This window comes from Cyprinodon tularosa, unplaced genomic scaffold, assembly GCF_016077235.1.
Source record: "Cyprinodon tularosa strain WSP-4 unplaced genomic scaffold, ASM1607723v1 ctg11, whole genome shotgun sequence".
NCBI lineage: Eukaryota > Metazoa > Chordata > Actinopteri > Cyprinodontiformes > Cyprinodontidae > Cyprinodon > Cyprinodon tularosa.
Genome location: NW_024037893.1, coordinates 2709034 through 2724916, shown reverse-complemented (window position 1 = coordinate 2724916; position 15883 = coordinate 2709034). Strand labels below are relative to the sequence as shown.

The 15883-nt window shown below is 37.1% G+C and overlaps 1 long non-coding RNA gene across 1 annotated transcript; it reads left to right on the top strand.

Annotated features, from left to right (window-relative positions):
• The first annotated feature begins 2650 nt into the window (after window positions 1-2650).
• On the top strand, window positions 2651-2954 carry LOC119789521. The gene is made up of 2 exons (XR_005281599.1): window positions 2651-2799; window positions 2867-2954. It is a non-coding gene; the product is annotated as an uncharacterized LOC119789521 (long non-coding RNA).
• Window positions 2955-15883: the final 12929 nt, after the last annotated feature.

Sequence of the window (15883 nt, the reverse complement as noted above, 5' to 3'; positions counted from 1 at the left end):
CTTGCTTATTCCACTTCAGTACCTCTAACAAAATAACCCTTACCTCTCAACAGCTCACAGGCTTCATACCAAGTCAGGTCTGTATTGGAAACCTTCCAGACGTTATTACGATTACTTATTTCGTCTGTCTCCAATCTTATTGATGCAGTTAATTTCTCCATGACATAAATATTTGATATCAATCCATTCTTCCACTGTAGGTACAAAATTATTATGCCATCTTATGGTTATTGTTTTTCTAGGAGCCAGAGGTAATATTCTCAAAATGTCGTTGTCCTCCCAGTTCTTTTTAGATTTATTCTATCAATATTCCCTAGATAGTTATTTTCAAATTGAAAGGGAATTTTAATTGTTATATCCTCTTCAATTACTCTGATTATTTCAATCCAATATTGCTTTATTAACGGGCAACACCCGAATATATGAAAGGGATGTGCGTTTCCAGCACAAAAGGATCGCCAGTACTGGGTATCCCCATATTTTCTCTGTGCTAGAGAAGCAAAGAATCTTATAGTGTTTTTCAAGCCATACTCTCTCCAAAATAATGAATATGTGGTTTTCCATTGATACTCATTAATCCTCTCCCAGTCCTCCTCTAGTACCTCAATATTTGCTTCCCTTTGCCATCTTGCTTTCATGCCCTCCAAAGTTTTATATAATTTGGAAATTACTCTTTGTTTTCATCATTGATTTATAGGCTTCAATTATAACTGTTATGATGTTTGGCCATGTTGATTCTGGATTCCCTTTTCCAACTTATTGTCCTAAATAACAGAATTTGAAATTGAATGCGTATTTTGGCTTATTCACAATTAAATCTCTAATTTTAAACTACATATACATAGCTAAATTAATTAACCCTGCCAATTTTTGGTAAGGATGAGGTCAAGGCATTTCCAAATAGGTAATTAATCTGATGTTTTCTTTTGAAAGCAAGTTCTGATGTCTGTTTAGGATCATTGTCCCAATGGAACAAGAGGAAAGGGGATAGGATACTCAGGAACACCTCAAAAATTGCCTTGCCTTGTTGACTCCTGGTTATCTAAGTTAACCTTAGATCAAAAATGATCAAACTGGTCCAACTGGGTTTTCCAACAGGGAAATCTACCCCAAACATATTCTAAAAATGCAAATTACACTTAAAATGCCCCAACCTTTTGAAAGGTTTAATTGCATTGTCAAAAGCAGGTTCACTCCCAGGAAACGCATTAAATTCCATCAATAACTTAAAAAAAACAGCTTCTGTCATGATATCTGATCACTTGTGTCAATGATGGCTACACAACATGTGTGGTTTCTTGCAAATAGGAATTATGCAATTAGTGCAGGTGTATGTAGATTATAAACCTTTTATGAACAAGTTTGAACTTGTGTTGATTAGGAAAAAAAAAAATCCAAATGAAAACATGTGTTGAATTAGTAAACGTTATCAAAGGTATATGAGGTGTAATCACCCTGACTTTTTTAACACCCTTTAAATCCGCCTGTGTTAAAACCATGTTCTAGGGGGCCCCAATAGTGGGCATCAAACAGTTAACAGAAAAAAAAAATATCAATGGAAGTTTTTGCATTTATAACCTCTATCTTTACTCATATTTCTAAAGAAATTCTTACCAACCTGGACTGAAATTGTCAAAATAATTGAAACTGGTCTAAACTCTATACATAACTAATTAACATGTATACAAAGGTGAATTTTCTTCAAGTAGTTTTGCATAAAAAATACAAAATCAAATGGTTTGTCCTTATGTCTGTTAATGGGGCTGGACAACTGTGCCTTTTTTTTTTTTTTTTTTATATCTTATTTAGTGTAATTATTGATGATGCAAACATAATTCTGTCCACAAGAGGGAAGCAGAGAACTCACTATTTCCATCTTTCCATTTTGAACAAACAATCAGAAAAGCATAACCCAATAAATGGTCTCTGCAGAAGAGCAAATCCAGTATTTCCAGCTTTGCCCTGTAACCTTCACAGCCAATCAAGGAAGTCTATTTCCAAAAATATGTGTCCTTAACTTTGCTTCACAATCATTCACTATCCATCTTTTTCAAAAACTTTCCATCAACTTGGTGAAGCATCACCAGCGGTTATGTGGTTTCCAGTGTTTTAGAGATTATAAAGTTAAAACTTCACAAGGCATGAAACAATGATGGTGTTATGTTTAGTTGAGCTGACATATTACCTGACCTAGCCCGTCTTGTACTGTACCACTATTTGGGCGCAAGTGAGGTAAAATGATTTTGCTTGTCCATCTAAGCATAGAGTTAATGTTAATTTGAGGCAGAAATCGTGCTGTAAAGTCTTTAACATTTAAGGTCCGCTGTGGTGGGGAAGAGGTTTTCCCTAGAGTGTCTACCTGAGCTGGGACAAAGTCATAACATTTCTGAGTGGAACATGTTCACATTTTGATGAGTGCACAGAGAGACGTGTAATAAAAGTGTAATATTTGCTATTTCATCAATAAGATGTAGGGAAATTGCAACCCTATGTAATCAAATTAGTGAGCAATAATCTGATTGTCGTGGTGTTATAACATATTATCATACCCACACAAATCACATTATTCCTTCCTCCATCCCTGTTCAAAAACATTAAGATGGCATATGTAGCATATAAGTGGCATATAAGATCTCTGTTTGGATTCCTTCTTCAGCTCTTGGATAGAGCAAGGAACAAACCCAAGCCAGAAACCTTCTAGCTCGGAACTAGATGCTGCTGCTGCTTAAACTCTCTGCCACATCATTGACTCTGGACCTACGGTATCTCACCTCACGGCTCTGTTACAATCTCCTCAAGGTAAATCTTGATTCTTCTCTCTATCAATCCATCATCAGCCTGGCTAACCAAACTCTCATCTCTCCAGAAACTCTGAGACCAGTCCCGGACCAGTACCAGAACCAGATCCAGTATTATATCATTGTACATCTTTCAATAAACCTTGTTAAACTTTCCTTCAGACTCCGTTGTGTTCTGCATGTGGGCTAAGTCCTTAAACCCAATCATGACAGAATGGATGGTTCATTTGCGTAGATTTGCCACACAGGGGTTCTGGCCTTCTGCAGCTGGAAACAGACCACCATCTGATCAAAAGTATTAGCATGACCTGTACCCGAAGGTAAGTTTAACATGTACAGTATATAAACACAGCAAGGTCAGGCCATATTTAGTGAGAACAGCTTGTTATGATTCACTGTCATATTTAACAGATTGAGAAGTGTCCACTGCAACAAAGGGAGAAAACATCTTTGTTTGGGGGAACACAGACATGCCAGTGTTGTTTTCATATAAAAAAAGGTTAAAACATGTTTCATAAAACTATAATGGATTGATAGCATATTGTTTATTTTTTAAATAAATTTCCCTTCCTGTAAAACTCTAGCCTTCCAGTTTGGCCCCTGTGGTCCCTGAGTCATCCACACCATCCACGTTACAACCAGTAACAGCAGGGCAGTCGCTATCAGTGAAGACACCTGTAAAGCCTGACGTTGGCATCTGTAAGTGTCTTTTCAGATATTTCTGTTATCATATGCTATAACATTTTAAAGTGTTTCACATAAAGTTATTTTATCTTTCTGTCAGTTTACAATGACGTGGTATGGTGGATCCCATGGTGCAGCTTTAAATGAAAACTTGGGTGTAGCAAGGTAATGTGCCAGCCCAGCATCTATTCAACATTCACTTTCACTGTTATGTGGATAACACCCAGCTTTATTTATCCAGTAAACCCACTTCCTCACTCCCCCCTTGTCCCTTACTCACTGTGACATAAAGATAAGAAAGAACAATGATAAGAGTTTGTAATCTTTTTTTTATTAGTATTTTATTGTGTTTTCCACATTATAAATCTTACAAGTCATATATACATAAGAAACTTTAGATCTAAGAAACTTAAGTCAAAGTTGACTGTCCATAAATGCACATACTCATAAGATGACCAACATTCTTAATAACTAAAGACTAAATTCAAACTGATCTAACAAAAGGTTCAAAATGAAAAAATAATCACTGAACATTTAGCATCGAACCAGAGTGCTTTATACATATACTTTATGGTTTTCTTTGCTTATTCCACTTCAATACCTCCACAAAATAACCCTTACCTCTCAACAGTTCACATGCTTCATACCAAGTCAGGTCTGTATTGGAACCAACCCTTCCAGACATTGTTATTATTCCGTCTCCAATCTCAATAATGCAGTTAAAGTGGTCTAAACTCCATACATATCTAATTAACATGTATACAAAAGGTGAATTTTCTTAAATTAGTTTTGCATAAAAAAAACAAACAAATTAAAACGGTTTGTCCTTATGTCTGTTAAAGGGACTGGACAACTGTACCATTTTTAAAAAAAATATCTTTTTAAATGTGTCATTATTGGTGATGCAAACATAATACTGTCCACAAGAAGGAAGCAGAGAACTAATAGCTGAGTTTGGAAAGGTCCCTGGTTTAATCCTGGGTATCAGCAGTCTTTGGAATTGATCGTTTTGGTTAAAACACCATTCCTTGGGTATTGTAGAACAACAACACGTATGTAAATAATCTTTATGTGCTTCATGCAGTTTAAAGAACTTGACTTGAAAATTAAAATATTAAAATTCACTTTTGTTTTTTAGTGATTTATGACATTAAAAACACTCTTATGTCTGTCTGCTGACACACTGGGGGCTCCTCCTGTGTCTCAGCTGTTCTGTGTTGTGTGAGCGCCAGACTGTTGGTGTGTTGAGGCAAGAGGGCCTTAGTCCAAGAGAACATGCCTGGGCCACGGCCCACCAAACAAGTCAGGGATCTGCGTCATTGCCATTGAAACCTGAATGAATGGCCGTACGGCTCTCTCTGTGGGGATGTTCTAATCAGCAGTGCATAGATGATGAGCAGAAAGAAAGTGCCATAAAGCACTAGCTTAACAGGAAAGGATGGAAAGGATCTAAAACCCTTAATCAAGTTTCAAGTTTTTATTAGTACGTGAAAATTGTATAATTTTTAAACTACCACTTAGACAGAAGGTGAAAAATAATTTTGAGCTCCCAGATGAGACATTTTAATTTGTTAAACTTGGCTTCAAATAGAAAACCTGTTGTAACGATGAATTATGCAAGATGAAAAAAAATGCTAAAAAAAAGAAGAAAAGTGAGATGCTTAAAGTTACAATAAAAAACACACAAAAAAGAATTCAATTATTAAATGCAAAGCTTTCCAAATGTATTGTTAGACTTAGACTTAAACAACTTTTATTGTCGTTTTGTATACACAGAGTGTATACAAAACAAAATTAAGTTTTATACAGTGCAACAGTGACTACATGTAAACATTGTGTGAGAAAAAAACATGGTGCACGGGCCTTATTTTATGATACTGTTGTAGAAAAAATCTGTTCTAGTAAGAAGTTTCTTCAGATTGGCTGTAATGTTGACCGCCATCAGCCTCTACCACAGTTCTATGAAGATTTACAGCATTTTATTTCCATTTAAAATTAAATGCCCCCCCCCACCCATTGCTTTTTAGTAATTTAACATCCTGCACAGGGTGTTACACAAGACTTCCCTTCTCCCTCCCTTTTTCTGTGCTGGTTGTTCTATTTAGCTCTATTTCCTGGCAGTTTTGTTCTCCTTGATCTTGGAAGCTTTCAAAGAATCCATGTAGATGTCGCTCAAGCTCTAAAGCAGCCTGTCTTGGTGGTCAAGGAGAACCGTACAGGTGGATGGTGGATAAAAAAAAAACCCGGAACGGATGCACAAGCCCAGGGAGAGGAAATGATCGCTAATAAAAAAAACTGTTTCTTGTTGTTCTACTTCCAAGAAGCTCACATGGACGCTCTGGTTAATTTGGCATCGCTTTAGAGCTTATATAACAGGAGCATCGTTGACTTCTGCACAGCACACAGACTTGAAGGCTATTTCTTTCCCTGCTGCCAAGTGGGTTGATCTCTGACAGTCCATATCATATCTCTAGCGCCATATCTACAACAGGGCTTGCATCAAATTTTAAAAATAATGTGGACATACAGTATAAACAGAACAGTTCATTGGATACATCAACATTGATGCATAGAGACAAGTCCACAGATCCACAGATTGTTATTATTAGAGTTTCCATAATTATCTGCATGCATGGTTTATATATATATATATATATATATATATATATATATATATATATATATATATATATATATATATATACACACACACATATATATATATATATATATATATATATATATATATATATATATATATATATAAAAAAAAGAGTATGTATATATATAAATATTTCAAAATTAAACTCTTGTCTTTATAACAGCAAAAGACAAAATAAGTACTATATTATACAAACAATTACATGTTGTTAGAGCGGTTGGACTCTACAGCTTGGACTATTGTAAGCACTGATGTATAACTGACATCATCATCATATACATTTTCAATTAAAATGATCATAAAGTCCCACACCATAAATATATTTCAAAAACTCACATCTAAGATTTAAAAATCCTCTTCATTAGCCAGTAGGTTTGAGTTTGTAGGCAGCAATACAATGAGTGTAGCTGACATTTGGCAGCTAATTATTCCGAAGTGTGTAAGAATAATAAGGTGAAGCATCATATCTCACGTTGACTGACCATACTTGCAGGCATCAACTTAATTTTTAGAATGTAATGTCCTTTTTTTTGACCACTCATTAATTTAAACAACAGATTACATCGACTAGAAGGATCATCCGACATGCAGTTAGTTAAGTTTGTTTAAGAAATAGAATGAAGGACCGCCTAGATATTCATCTATGGATTTTTTCAGGGACATGCTGCAGATAGAATACCTCAGAGCAGACCCAGAACTCATTGAACGTAGTAGATACCCATTCTGAGATGTCTGGATTTCCCTACTGGACCTGTTAACTGATCTTAGATGAGCAGAAAGACGGCATCATAACTCTACAGCTCTGGGTGCAGAGTTGTGCTTTGTGGAATATGCAAAACTTTTTTTAAATTAATTTCATCAATGCATCAGTACAACTTTTTTTTTTAAACCCAGATTGTGTTGGGAAAGGTATACTGGTCCAACATTTAAAAGGCCCTAAAATGCAGCCCTCTGGTTTTTTGTGCAGAAATCTGATAATTAACTTGAAACTGAGGATACAATACTCTCTTGTGCAGGGAATGTGCACATAGCCACACATTTTTGTGTATTTCTGTGTTTATGATCACTATATCATAAACAGACATATAAAATGCATTTTGTGCTGCAATTATTCTCTTTATAATGACCATTTTAGAAATGACAAACATAACTATCTTTGATTCTTTTGTGAAGGTTGTTAGACACCTGAAGGTTGGTTCAGTGGTCATGAAAACAATCCTCTCTACAGATTTAAGAAACGTTGTAGAAATAGATGTTACTGTAAAATCCTTTTTTCAAAATAAAAATCAAGAAAATACGGTTAAACAGAAGAAGAAATATTAAATTAAATGCGGTCTTGGTGTTAAAATATACTAATATTTTTGTTGAGAAAAGTCAAGTTGTGGTGCTCTTGTTACATAACCCGACATGATGTGACAAAGAAAGGTTGTCCAAGGGAACAGACTTTGTCTTCGCTTTTGTTCTTTTCAGCAAAAAGAAGGCTTTGTCTCCTCAGACCTACTGCACAGAAAGTAACAAACCCACTCCATGTTTCTTGAACAAGTTTCAAGGACATCAGGGCGACTTGTTTCTCTGTGTAAATCGGTGGCGTTGTTGTCCCTATTGTTGCTGTTTCTTCTATGCACTGTGCTGACCTTTTGCAAATGTCTTGGTGCTGACCTACGTCATTATATCAAAGCTGCAATTCACAGAGTTAGTATGGTTTTTTGCTGTTCTGCTCCTTGAACAATGCTTCCATAGTGCTGGTTAAGCACTGGAAACACAAGCTGTTAGAAAAAATATAGTTGTCTGACATATGGTAGATTGATTGTAGGAAGAAGTGAAAAACAAAAACAAAAACTTTTTAATAAATCTATCCTGGCAACCTGAGTTTCTCTTAAGTTTGAGTCAACCTTAGCCTCCTCTGTTCTTTTTTGCTAATATAGAATCAACCTCATAAACAGGACAGATTTATAAAGAAGGAATCAGCATCTTCCTCCCTTTGCAAGTTAAAACCGGACTTCATTCCACAGAGAGTGGCATTACAGCTGCAGCCGTCCACTGTGCATGTGTGCTGTTTCCAAACCTTTACAGTCTAACAACCTGAATGCATCCCATAAATCAGTTGGTGGTCTTCCACGTTTCACATCCATGGCACTGACTCATATAAGTCACACGGCATATGATTGAAGCTGTGGATGTTACAGAGCGATCGTCCCTGTGTCACAGGAGCAGAGACAATGTCCAATAAAATCATTGCTTTTCTGCTGCTATTCTTTCTGCTGTGGATCACTGTCACATTGTGTTCAACCATGTGGATGTTTTTATTTCTCACATTAGTAATGCCTGCATGGTTTACTGGCTAACAGGGAGATAACAAATCACTTAATTCAAAATAGATGCTGAGTAATGGTGCATCTCAGAGAGAAGCTGAGATCACATGCAACCAAGGTGTTGAGCTGAGATCTACTGTAGAAAGCAAAGATAGTTTGACGAAAAGGAAATCAGCTTATGACCACACCGCATACTCAAAGAATGACTCTCTAAAGCAGCAGTCTACTTGTATCTATTTGGAGACTGCTTGCTACCATTCCTCTTTCTGTGGTTTCCAGTTCACCACTTGTTATGTAACTCTGTTCCTTGGCCACATAAGAGCAAATATGAAATTTGAACTGAAGAGAAAGTTTATCCATCCATCTATCTAATCCCTTCCACTTATCTAAAATAGGCTTTCATGAAAAACAGCTCCACAACACGAACCTAGACCTATTTACCTCCTTCTGTAGGATCCCATATAGTTTAATTAAAAACATTGGTACATACCAATGTTCTGAGCATGCCTTAATTTCCTCCCGATCGTGTGTTGAGGTCTAGACACACAGGAGGCCATGTTGCTTCCTCTGGTGAGATCAAGCTCTTGCACCTAGACGCCTGCACACAGGCTTACAAAGTTACGCAAGAAAATAACAAACTTTTTTGGCTGTAACCAATCAGTGAGGGTTTCATTGACCATAGATTAGGCACTTACTGCAGTCTGCAACCGCCTTCCACACAGAGAAAAGCCATCATTTTAGCTGTGTCTGACTGTCCTATATTACATGATGTCAATCAATTCCAATGAGACATCCTGCCTTCAATTTCATCAATCTTATTTCTTAGAGACAAGCGACCATAGAGGGCATTTTTTGTCATTTTCAGTTATGAACTCATTAGATCAGATTATTGACCAATACCCCACATTTTACATGATCTATGCTGATTATACATGGAGTATATATTTATTTTAACATTTAAATAATTCTCTGAAGTTTGGAGCTTTAAATACAGAGTCCAGAACGATTGGCTGAAGTAAAAGCGGGGAATTCTGGCAGTAGATTAGAGCAGGAGGCACAAGGACATGATTGGTAAGTCTTCCAGTTGAATTTAGTGTACAAAGATTTCAGCAATTAGAAGTAGGAAATCAACTGATTAATGGAGGAAGATAGAGAAGAAAGAAAGCCAAGCAGGTGAGACAATCATGAGAGAAGAAGAAAGAACAGAGAATAATTAAGAAAAAGAAAAGAATATGGGAGAATATTGACACTACTGATACTGCAGAAGATCCACAACTTGATGCCAAACAGAAAAGTAAAACCAACAAAGGTAAACTAGAGAACACATTTTAAGTAAAAGTAACTGATATGACACTGTGTTTTCTATGCTTTTTGTACAGTGACCTTGAGTGTCCATTTCTAAATAGCAGCAATATCAGAATTTGGCAGAAAAACGTCAAGTCTCTCAGTAGTTGTCTGGACAAAAATTTCAGAGGTTAGAAGAGAATGAGCAGACTAATTCTAAAAGATATTGAGGCTACAGCAGATCAAATAATTTCTAGAATGGATATCTCAAAGCAGATGAGCTATAGCAGAAGAAAGCTTAATGGCTGTTGCTCTCATCAACGAGATTGCAATTTATGAATGTTATTAGGAAAATTGGAAAATATCTAATTGTAAACTTCTGCTTTGTTCTCAAGAGTCGTAATTTTAGATGCTGGGGTCATAATTGGGCAAAAACATGAGAACATGGAGCAGGTCCGACTGTTGAGGTATTTGTTAAAGGTATTGGGATTCTTCGCTTCGCCAGCAGCATCATAATTTCAAACACCAGCATGGCTGTGTTGCTGCTTACCATTTACAGTCTTTAAATCTGTAGAGATTTGCTAGCAATATAAGCAACAGAATAAAGTAACAGCTGAGTATATGTCAGACATAAAAATGTTAAGAGGATGATGTCACATGCTCCTAGCTGAGGTACAAGCGATAGCAAATTTAAAGTGAACTTACGGCAGGGAAAATAATAAGGGTTTCAGAGTGTTTCACAATGGTGACATTTACCTAGATTTGAAAAGAAAAACTGAGGCAAACTGTTAATTGGAAAACCTGTCTTAAATATTGTTATTTATTACTTCAGTCAATAGCATAATCTTCTTTTGAAAAATTGCTAAAGGACATGTATGATCCAAATTCTTCTCTTATTTATGTGTCTAAATTAAAGAACACAGTTAAGATAAAGCCGCGGTTCTCAAAGTGTGTGGCGCGACCCACTGGTGGGGAATTGAGACGTGACAGGTGGGGCGCGCCAAGTTCCGGTGTGTGTGTGTGTGACTATAAATGTAGAACGTGTGAGAGCAAACTGTCCTTATAGCTGTATGTTGCCGCTTTTTAGACCAATCAAACCCACAAAGTAATCATTACTAGTCTACATGCAGTCTAATTAAAAGAACATTAGATATGAGAAAAATTTCACCTGGAACTGAAGTGCCAAAATAATGATTGACGTGACGTCGGCATATTATTTGTAACGGAATAAACTTTCGCGCCCCAGTGTTGCCAACTCAGCGACTTTGTCGCTATATTTCAGACCCCTCCAGCGACTCTTTATCAAAAAAGCGACTAGCGACAAATCGAGGGACTTTTGGAGACTCTTACGTGAAAGCACGTATCGTTCCTTTTCTTGTCCTCCAGCGGCAGGTGCTGCCGTGGGGCGCCTCCTCTGTCCCCACCCCGTTCTCCCCCGCTATCACAGGAGTCCCTCTCAGCGCTGCAGTCAGAGACACAGCATGCAGACTGCAAATAAAGCGCACATGCGCCGGGATTGACGGCGCAGGTTGATCATAAATAACTGAATTTGAAATATTTTATCTTATCCAATTTTTATCTTATTGGAGCCACCACAGTGATCCCATGTATTAAGCAGCACCTCTCTTCCCTGAGTGGATTGTTTCAAAAATAATTCCCAAACAACAGTGCTCAGTATGCCTGGGTTATTATGGATCCATTCAATGCAGCAGGTTGGTATTTTGACATTTTATTGAATATTATACTCATATATTATACATTAATTTATTTCTGTTGTATGCTACTAGCTGGAATGGATTGTTGTCAAACTGATTTCTTTGTGTTTATTATGCATTGAAAAATAAAGTAAGTCTATTTTTTTCTATTCTGTCTGCAGCACCTGCTGATTTTAGGTCTGCTGAGGAGGACCAGTTTATTGACATGATGTCTGACTCCACCCTGAGGCTCAGGTTTAATGCTCAGACTCATAGTGAATTCTGGTTTGGAGTGGAGAGGGAGTATCCCCTCATCGGGCAGAGAGCTGTGTGCATTCTTCTTCCCTTTGCCACATCATATCTCTGTGAGATGGGCTTTTCAGCTGTTGCTTCACTGAAAACAAAATACAGATCTCAGCTGAACATTGAGCATGACCTGAGAGTGGTAGTATCAAGCCTGCAACTCCGTTTTGAGAAACTGTGCAATGCGAAACAAGCTAATTGCAGCCACTAATGCAGGGATAAATAGACCTGTCTTGCCAGATGGATTTCACTTCTTTTCTTTTTTTAACAGATTGCAGATTGGCACTTTAATTTTTTTCTATCTTTGAGCTTAATACAAATTTTGACACAGCTGCATTTTTGTTTTCTTTATTTTTGAGCTTGCTGTTATTTGATGTAGATAGTTTGTATTTAGATACTACTTGTTACTTCAATAAAATTGGAACATTTTAAGATTGTTGCATATTTCATAAGCATTGTGTTGGGGCGATGGGGACAGGCGGGGCTTGAAAATCCCCCCTTGTCCAAAGTGGGGAATGACAGAAAAAGTTTGAGAACCACTGAGATAAAGTAAATAAAACATAAACAATCACTGTATGTATGTATGTATGTATGTATGTATGTATGTATGTATGTATGTATGTATGTATGTATGTATGTACGTATGTACGTATGTACGTATGTACGTATGTACGTATGTATGTATGTATGTATGTATGTACGTACGTACGTACGTACGTATCTGGTAAAGTTAAAAATCAGTGACAGTGGGCTAAGTACGTATCTGGTAAAGTTAAAAATCAGTGACAGTGGGCTAAGTTCTTCTGAAAATTAGTGAAAATTTATTTATTTATTTTAGCTTTTTTTTCTTGGAGGAAAAAAAATAGAGAGGAAAAAGAATAAAATTACCTGATAAAGATTTGGATTTGTGTTGGACTAGTTACATAGTGACTAGATGAGCATTAAACATCTATATCCTAAGTCTATTCCCCAAATATAAAAGGATGAATCAGCAGCTAAAATCAACAACATACTCACATGAAAGCTTATTGTGCAAACGAGGTGCCCATTTATTGAGAAAAGTCTAAAACCCAAACCATTACTGAACAATATAAGATAAAAATAGATTTCGGTATCTTAGTAAAAAGTGTTTCTGCTGAGTGTTCTTGACAAACCAATAAGCCATAATTTTAAGATTAGGTTTATTACAGTAAAATATTTTGTGATCTCTCTCTATCTTCATATATCATGTTTAACATTTGTATAATGCAAGAGATCAAAGGGAGTTTCCCATGTGTAGAAGGCCTCTCACTGGTATGGGTGGTCTCCTTCACGCTGTGATAGTATCAGTGTCAATGGAAATTAGTCAGGTGGTTTGCATCAGTGATGACAAGCTGTCCTCTGACTCAAGACATGTTTATTTGGTTACATTTTTAACAATGTCTTATTATCAGTGAAATACCTTTTTACTGTTGCTTCATCTGCAATAATATATTGTCTTGGTTTTCTTATTATTGTCAAACCTTTTTACAGCACTGAAACTAAAACCTAACTGCAAGTTTCTCCTGAGGTGGGTGTACATAAAGGGATTTCTAGGAACTACATTTTATCCTGAGTTCCTGTGAGGGTAACACAATATGGGGATCCTACTTCAACAGCTATAAGAACCATGAGGAATCTCCCCACAAGCATATCCCACCAGCTTTGACCTACAGTATGAGTGGCTTTTTTGGTCTTATAGTTCCTTGAAGGCTACAGGAAAAGGAGAGCATCCTAAATGGCAATATATGGTTAGTTTATTTGGTTGTAGTACATAATTATACTGATAATTAAGCAAAAAAGTTTATGCGGGGGAAAAAATAATTTCTCCATTGCAAATTCTGTCTGTTTATTTTTGTGTTGTTCCGGTTTGTAAAAGTCATGGGCTGTTCTAGACTGGGGAAAGGGGCAATTATAAATATTTACATTTATAATTTTAGATAAATTACAAGATTTTATTGCCAATTTGTTGCACAAAGCCACTCTCTGCCCCTCCCTCTTATCTGGCCTGAGAACATCCTGCTTGTCTTGGTGTGGATAGCAGATCTGCTCGGGCCTTGCGCCTGTCGCTGACGTTACAATGCTGAACGTTGCCACAATGACTTAAAACATTTTGGTTGGTCTGCCAAAACAAAATCAACATATTCTGGGGCTTTTGTAATGTGTTGGGACATCTGAAATTAACTATGTGTCGGGATTCCTGTCTGTGTGTTTGTGTTTGTCTCCCTTCCTCCACCAGGAGGCGCCTGGTTCCGGTCCTCCTCTCTACACACCTGCTGTGAGTTACCTCATTAACGGAGTGCTTTTAAGCTGCTGACTGCCACTACCTGGACGCCAGAGTGTTTGCCAGTTTTGGGTACTCTAGCCAAGCTGAGTTTTGCTGAGTCAAACTGAGTTCTTGTCAAGCTGAGTCTTAATCTTTTTTTTTTGTCTTTGCAGTCATCCTGCAAACTGGATGTCTCGGAACCTTCTCTCCCTGATCATCTGAGCTTCAAACTGAGCTGAGGATTTAACTGGAGGTTTGAATCAACTTCCCCTCAAGAGACTGTTTGAGCTTCACACTGAGCAAGGGATTCATCTCCACTACGACCCGTTCAAGTACCGCAGGAAATCTGAGTGGCAGTCAGCTTCTCGGTTAACCTACAAACAACTGCATTCTGGGTAAACCCTGTCCGCCCTCGACCGAATCCGACAAACACTGGAACTACCTCACACAGACTGGAGTCAAAGAGTCAACAGCTTCTCTGGAAACGTGAGTCAGCAACCAAATTCTCCTCTTCAAGTTCAAGAACCAAATTTCCTTCTGAGCCTCAACTAACCACTGTGTCTTCCCCTCACTTTTCAGTTCCGGTTGAGCAGTGTTCAGAGCAACACTTGATTCAGCATTATCTCTTCAATAAACCTGTTAAACCTTTCCCTTGGTCTCTCTGAATTGGTTTCTCTGCATGTGGGTCTGAGCTCTTGATAAAACCATGACACTATGTCTAACAATCGATTAAGTTTTTAATGATGGATAACAAAACTGAAAAGATCTGATTTTGGTCTTTCGAAAAAAGTTAACAATCCACTTGACTTTGTTTCCAAGTTTGAAGACCTCTCTTTTTTTAATTCAAAATTTCAGAATTAGCTTTGAGTTCGAGGCTTCAAGAGTGCAAATTCTTGTTTGCAAATTCAACCGGACTAACGGGGAATGGGGGTTGTTTGGGGGTTTTATTTTACTCCAGTTTGAATCTTTGACATATATAACTTTGATCAGATAAGAAAACAGTAAAACTAGAATTATACATCGTTAAAACAAGTCATTAGTTTACGTACTGCAAACTGGCTGTATGATCTGGTTGAATTGTCTCTGTAAAGTGACAAAGCATGAATGTAGTTAAATGAAAACTACCAGGTTACACAGCATTGCATCACTGGGTGTAGTTAAATTTAGTTAACACTTTGACCAAAAGGCAGAACATGTTTTGAAGACCAACAACATTTATTACCAATCTCATGGAAGTCACAGTAGAAAAGCAGCTCAAACATCCCACTCCACTCCAGATTGCCTGCACAAAGCAATGCCTACAGCCTCCAACATCCTTAAAGCTCGAGAAGAGCATGCGCAATATTATTTTTAAACTCATAGGAGCAATACATGTGGAAATGAACACTTAATTTAATACGAAATATTAAAAAAATCCCCATCCCCAGCATCCAGCATATGTGCAATTTCTGCTCAAATATTTTAATTTTGTTGTGGATTTTTGTAAGAGGGATAACTTGGATTATACAAAATTGGTTTGTATGAAATATGTTCCAAACTCAGCATCTCTTCATCCATTCCTGGGATAAGAAGTTTGTTTTGAAGTTGTGAGATGCACTCTTGGAAGTTTGATTAAACTTTTAAGCCTCTCGGCATACAATAAATATTTTGATCGAGATGAGAAATGTGCTTCCTGTTATGTTAAAATACCAGTAGTTTCCATTCAATAACTTAATCAAATGGCCTTAGTTTTTGGGAATACGTAAGAATTATGCTCTAATTGTAGTTACAGATCTGTCGTTACCATATTTTAAAGAGGATCTTCTCAATGTTCTTTTTCCTGTTTGGTGCGGTTGCATTTGCAGATGTTGTCCTGGCAGAAC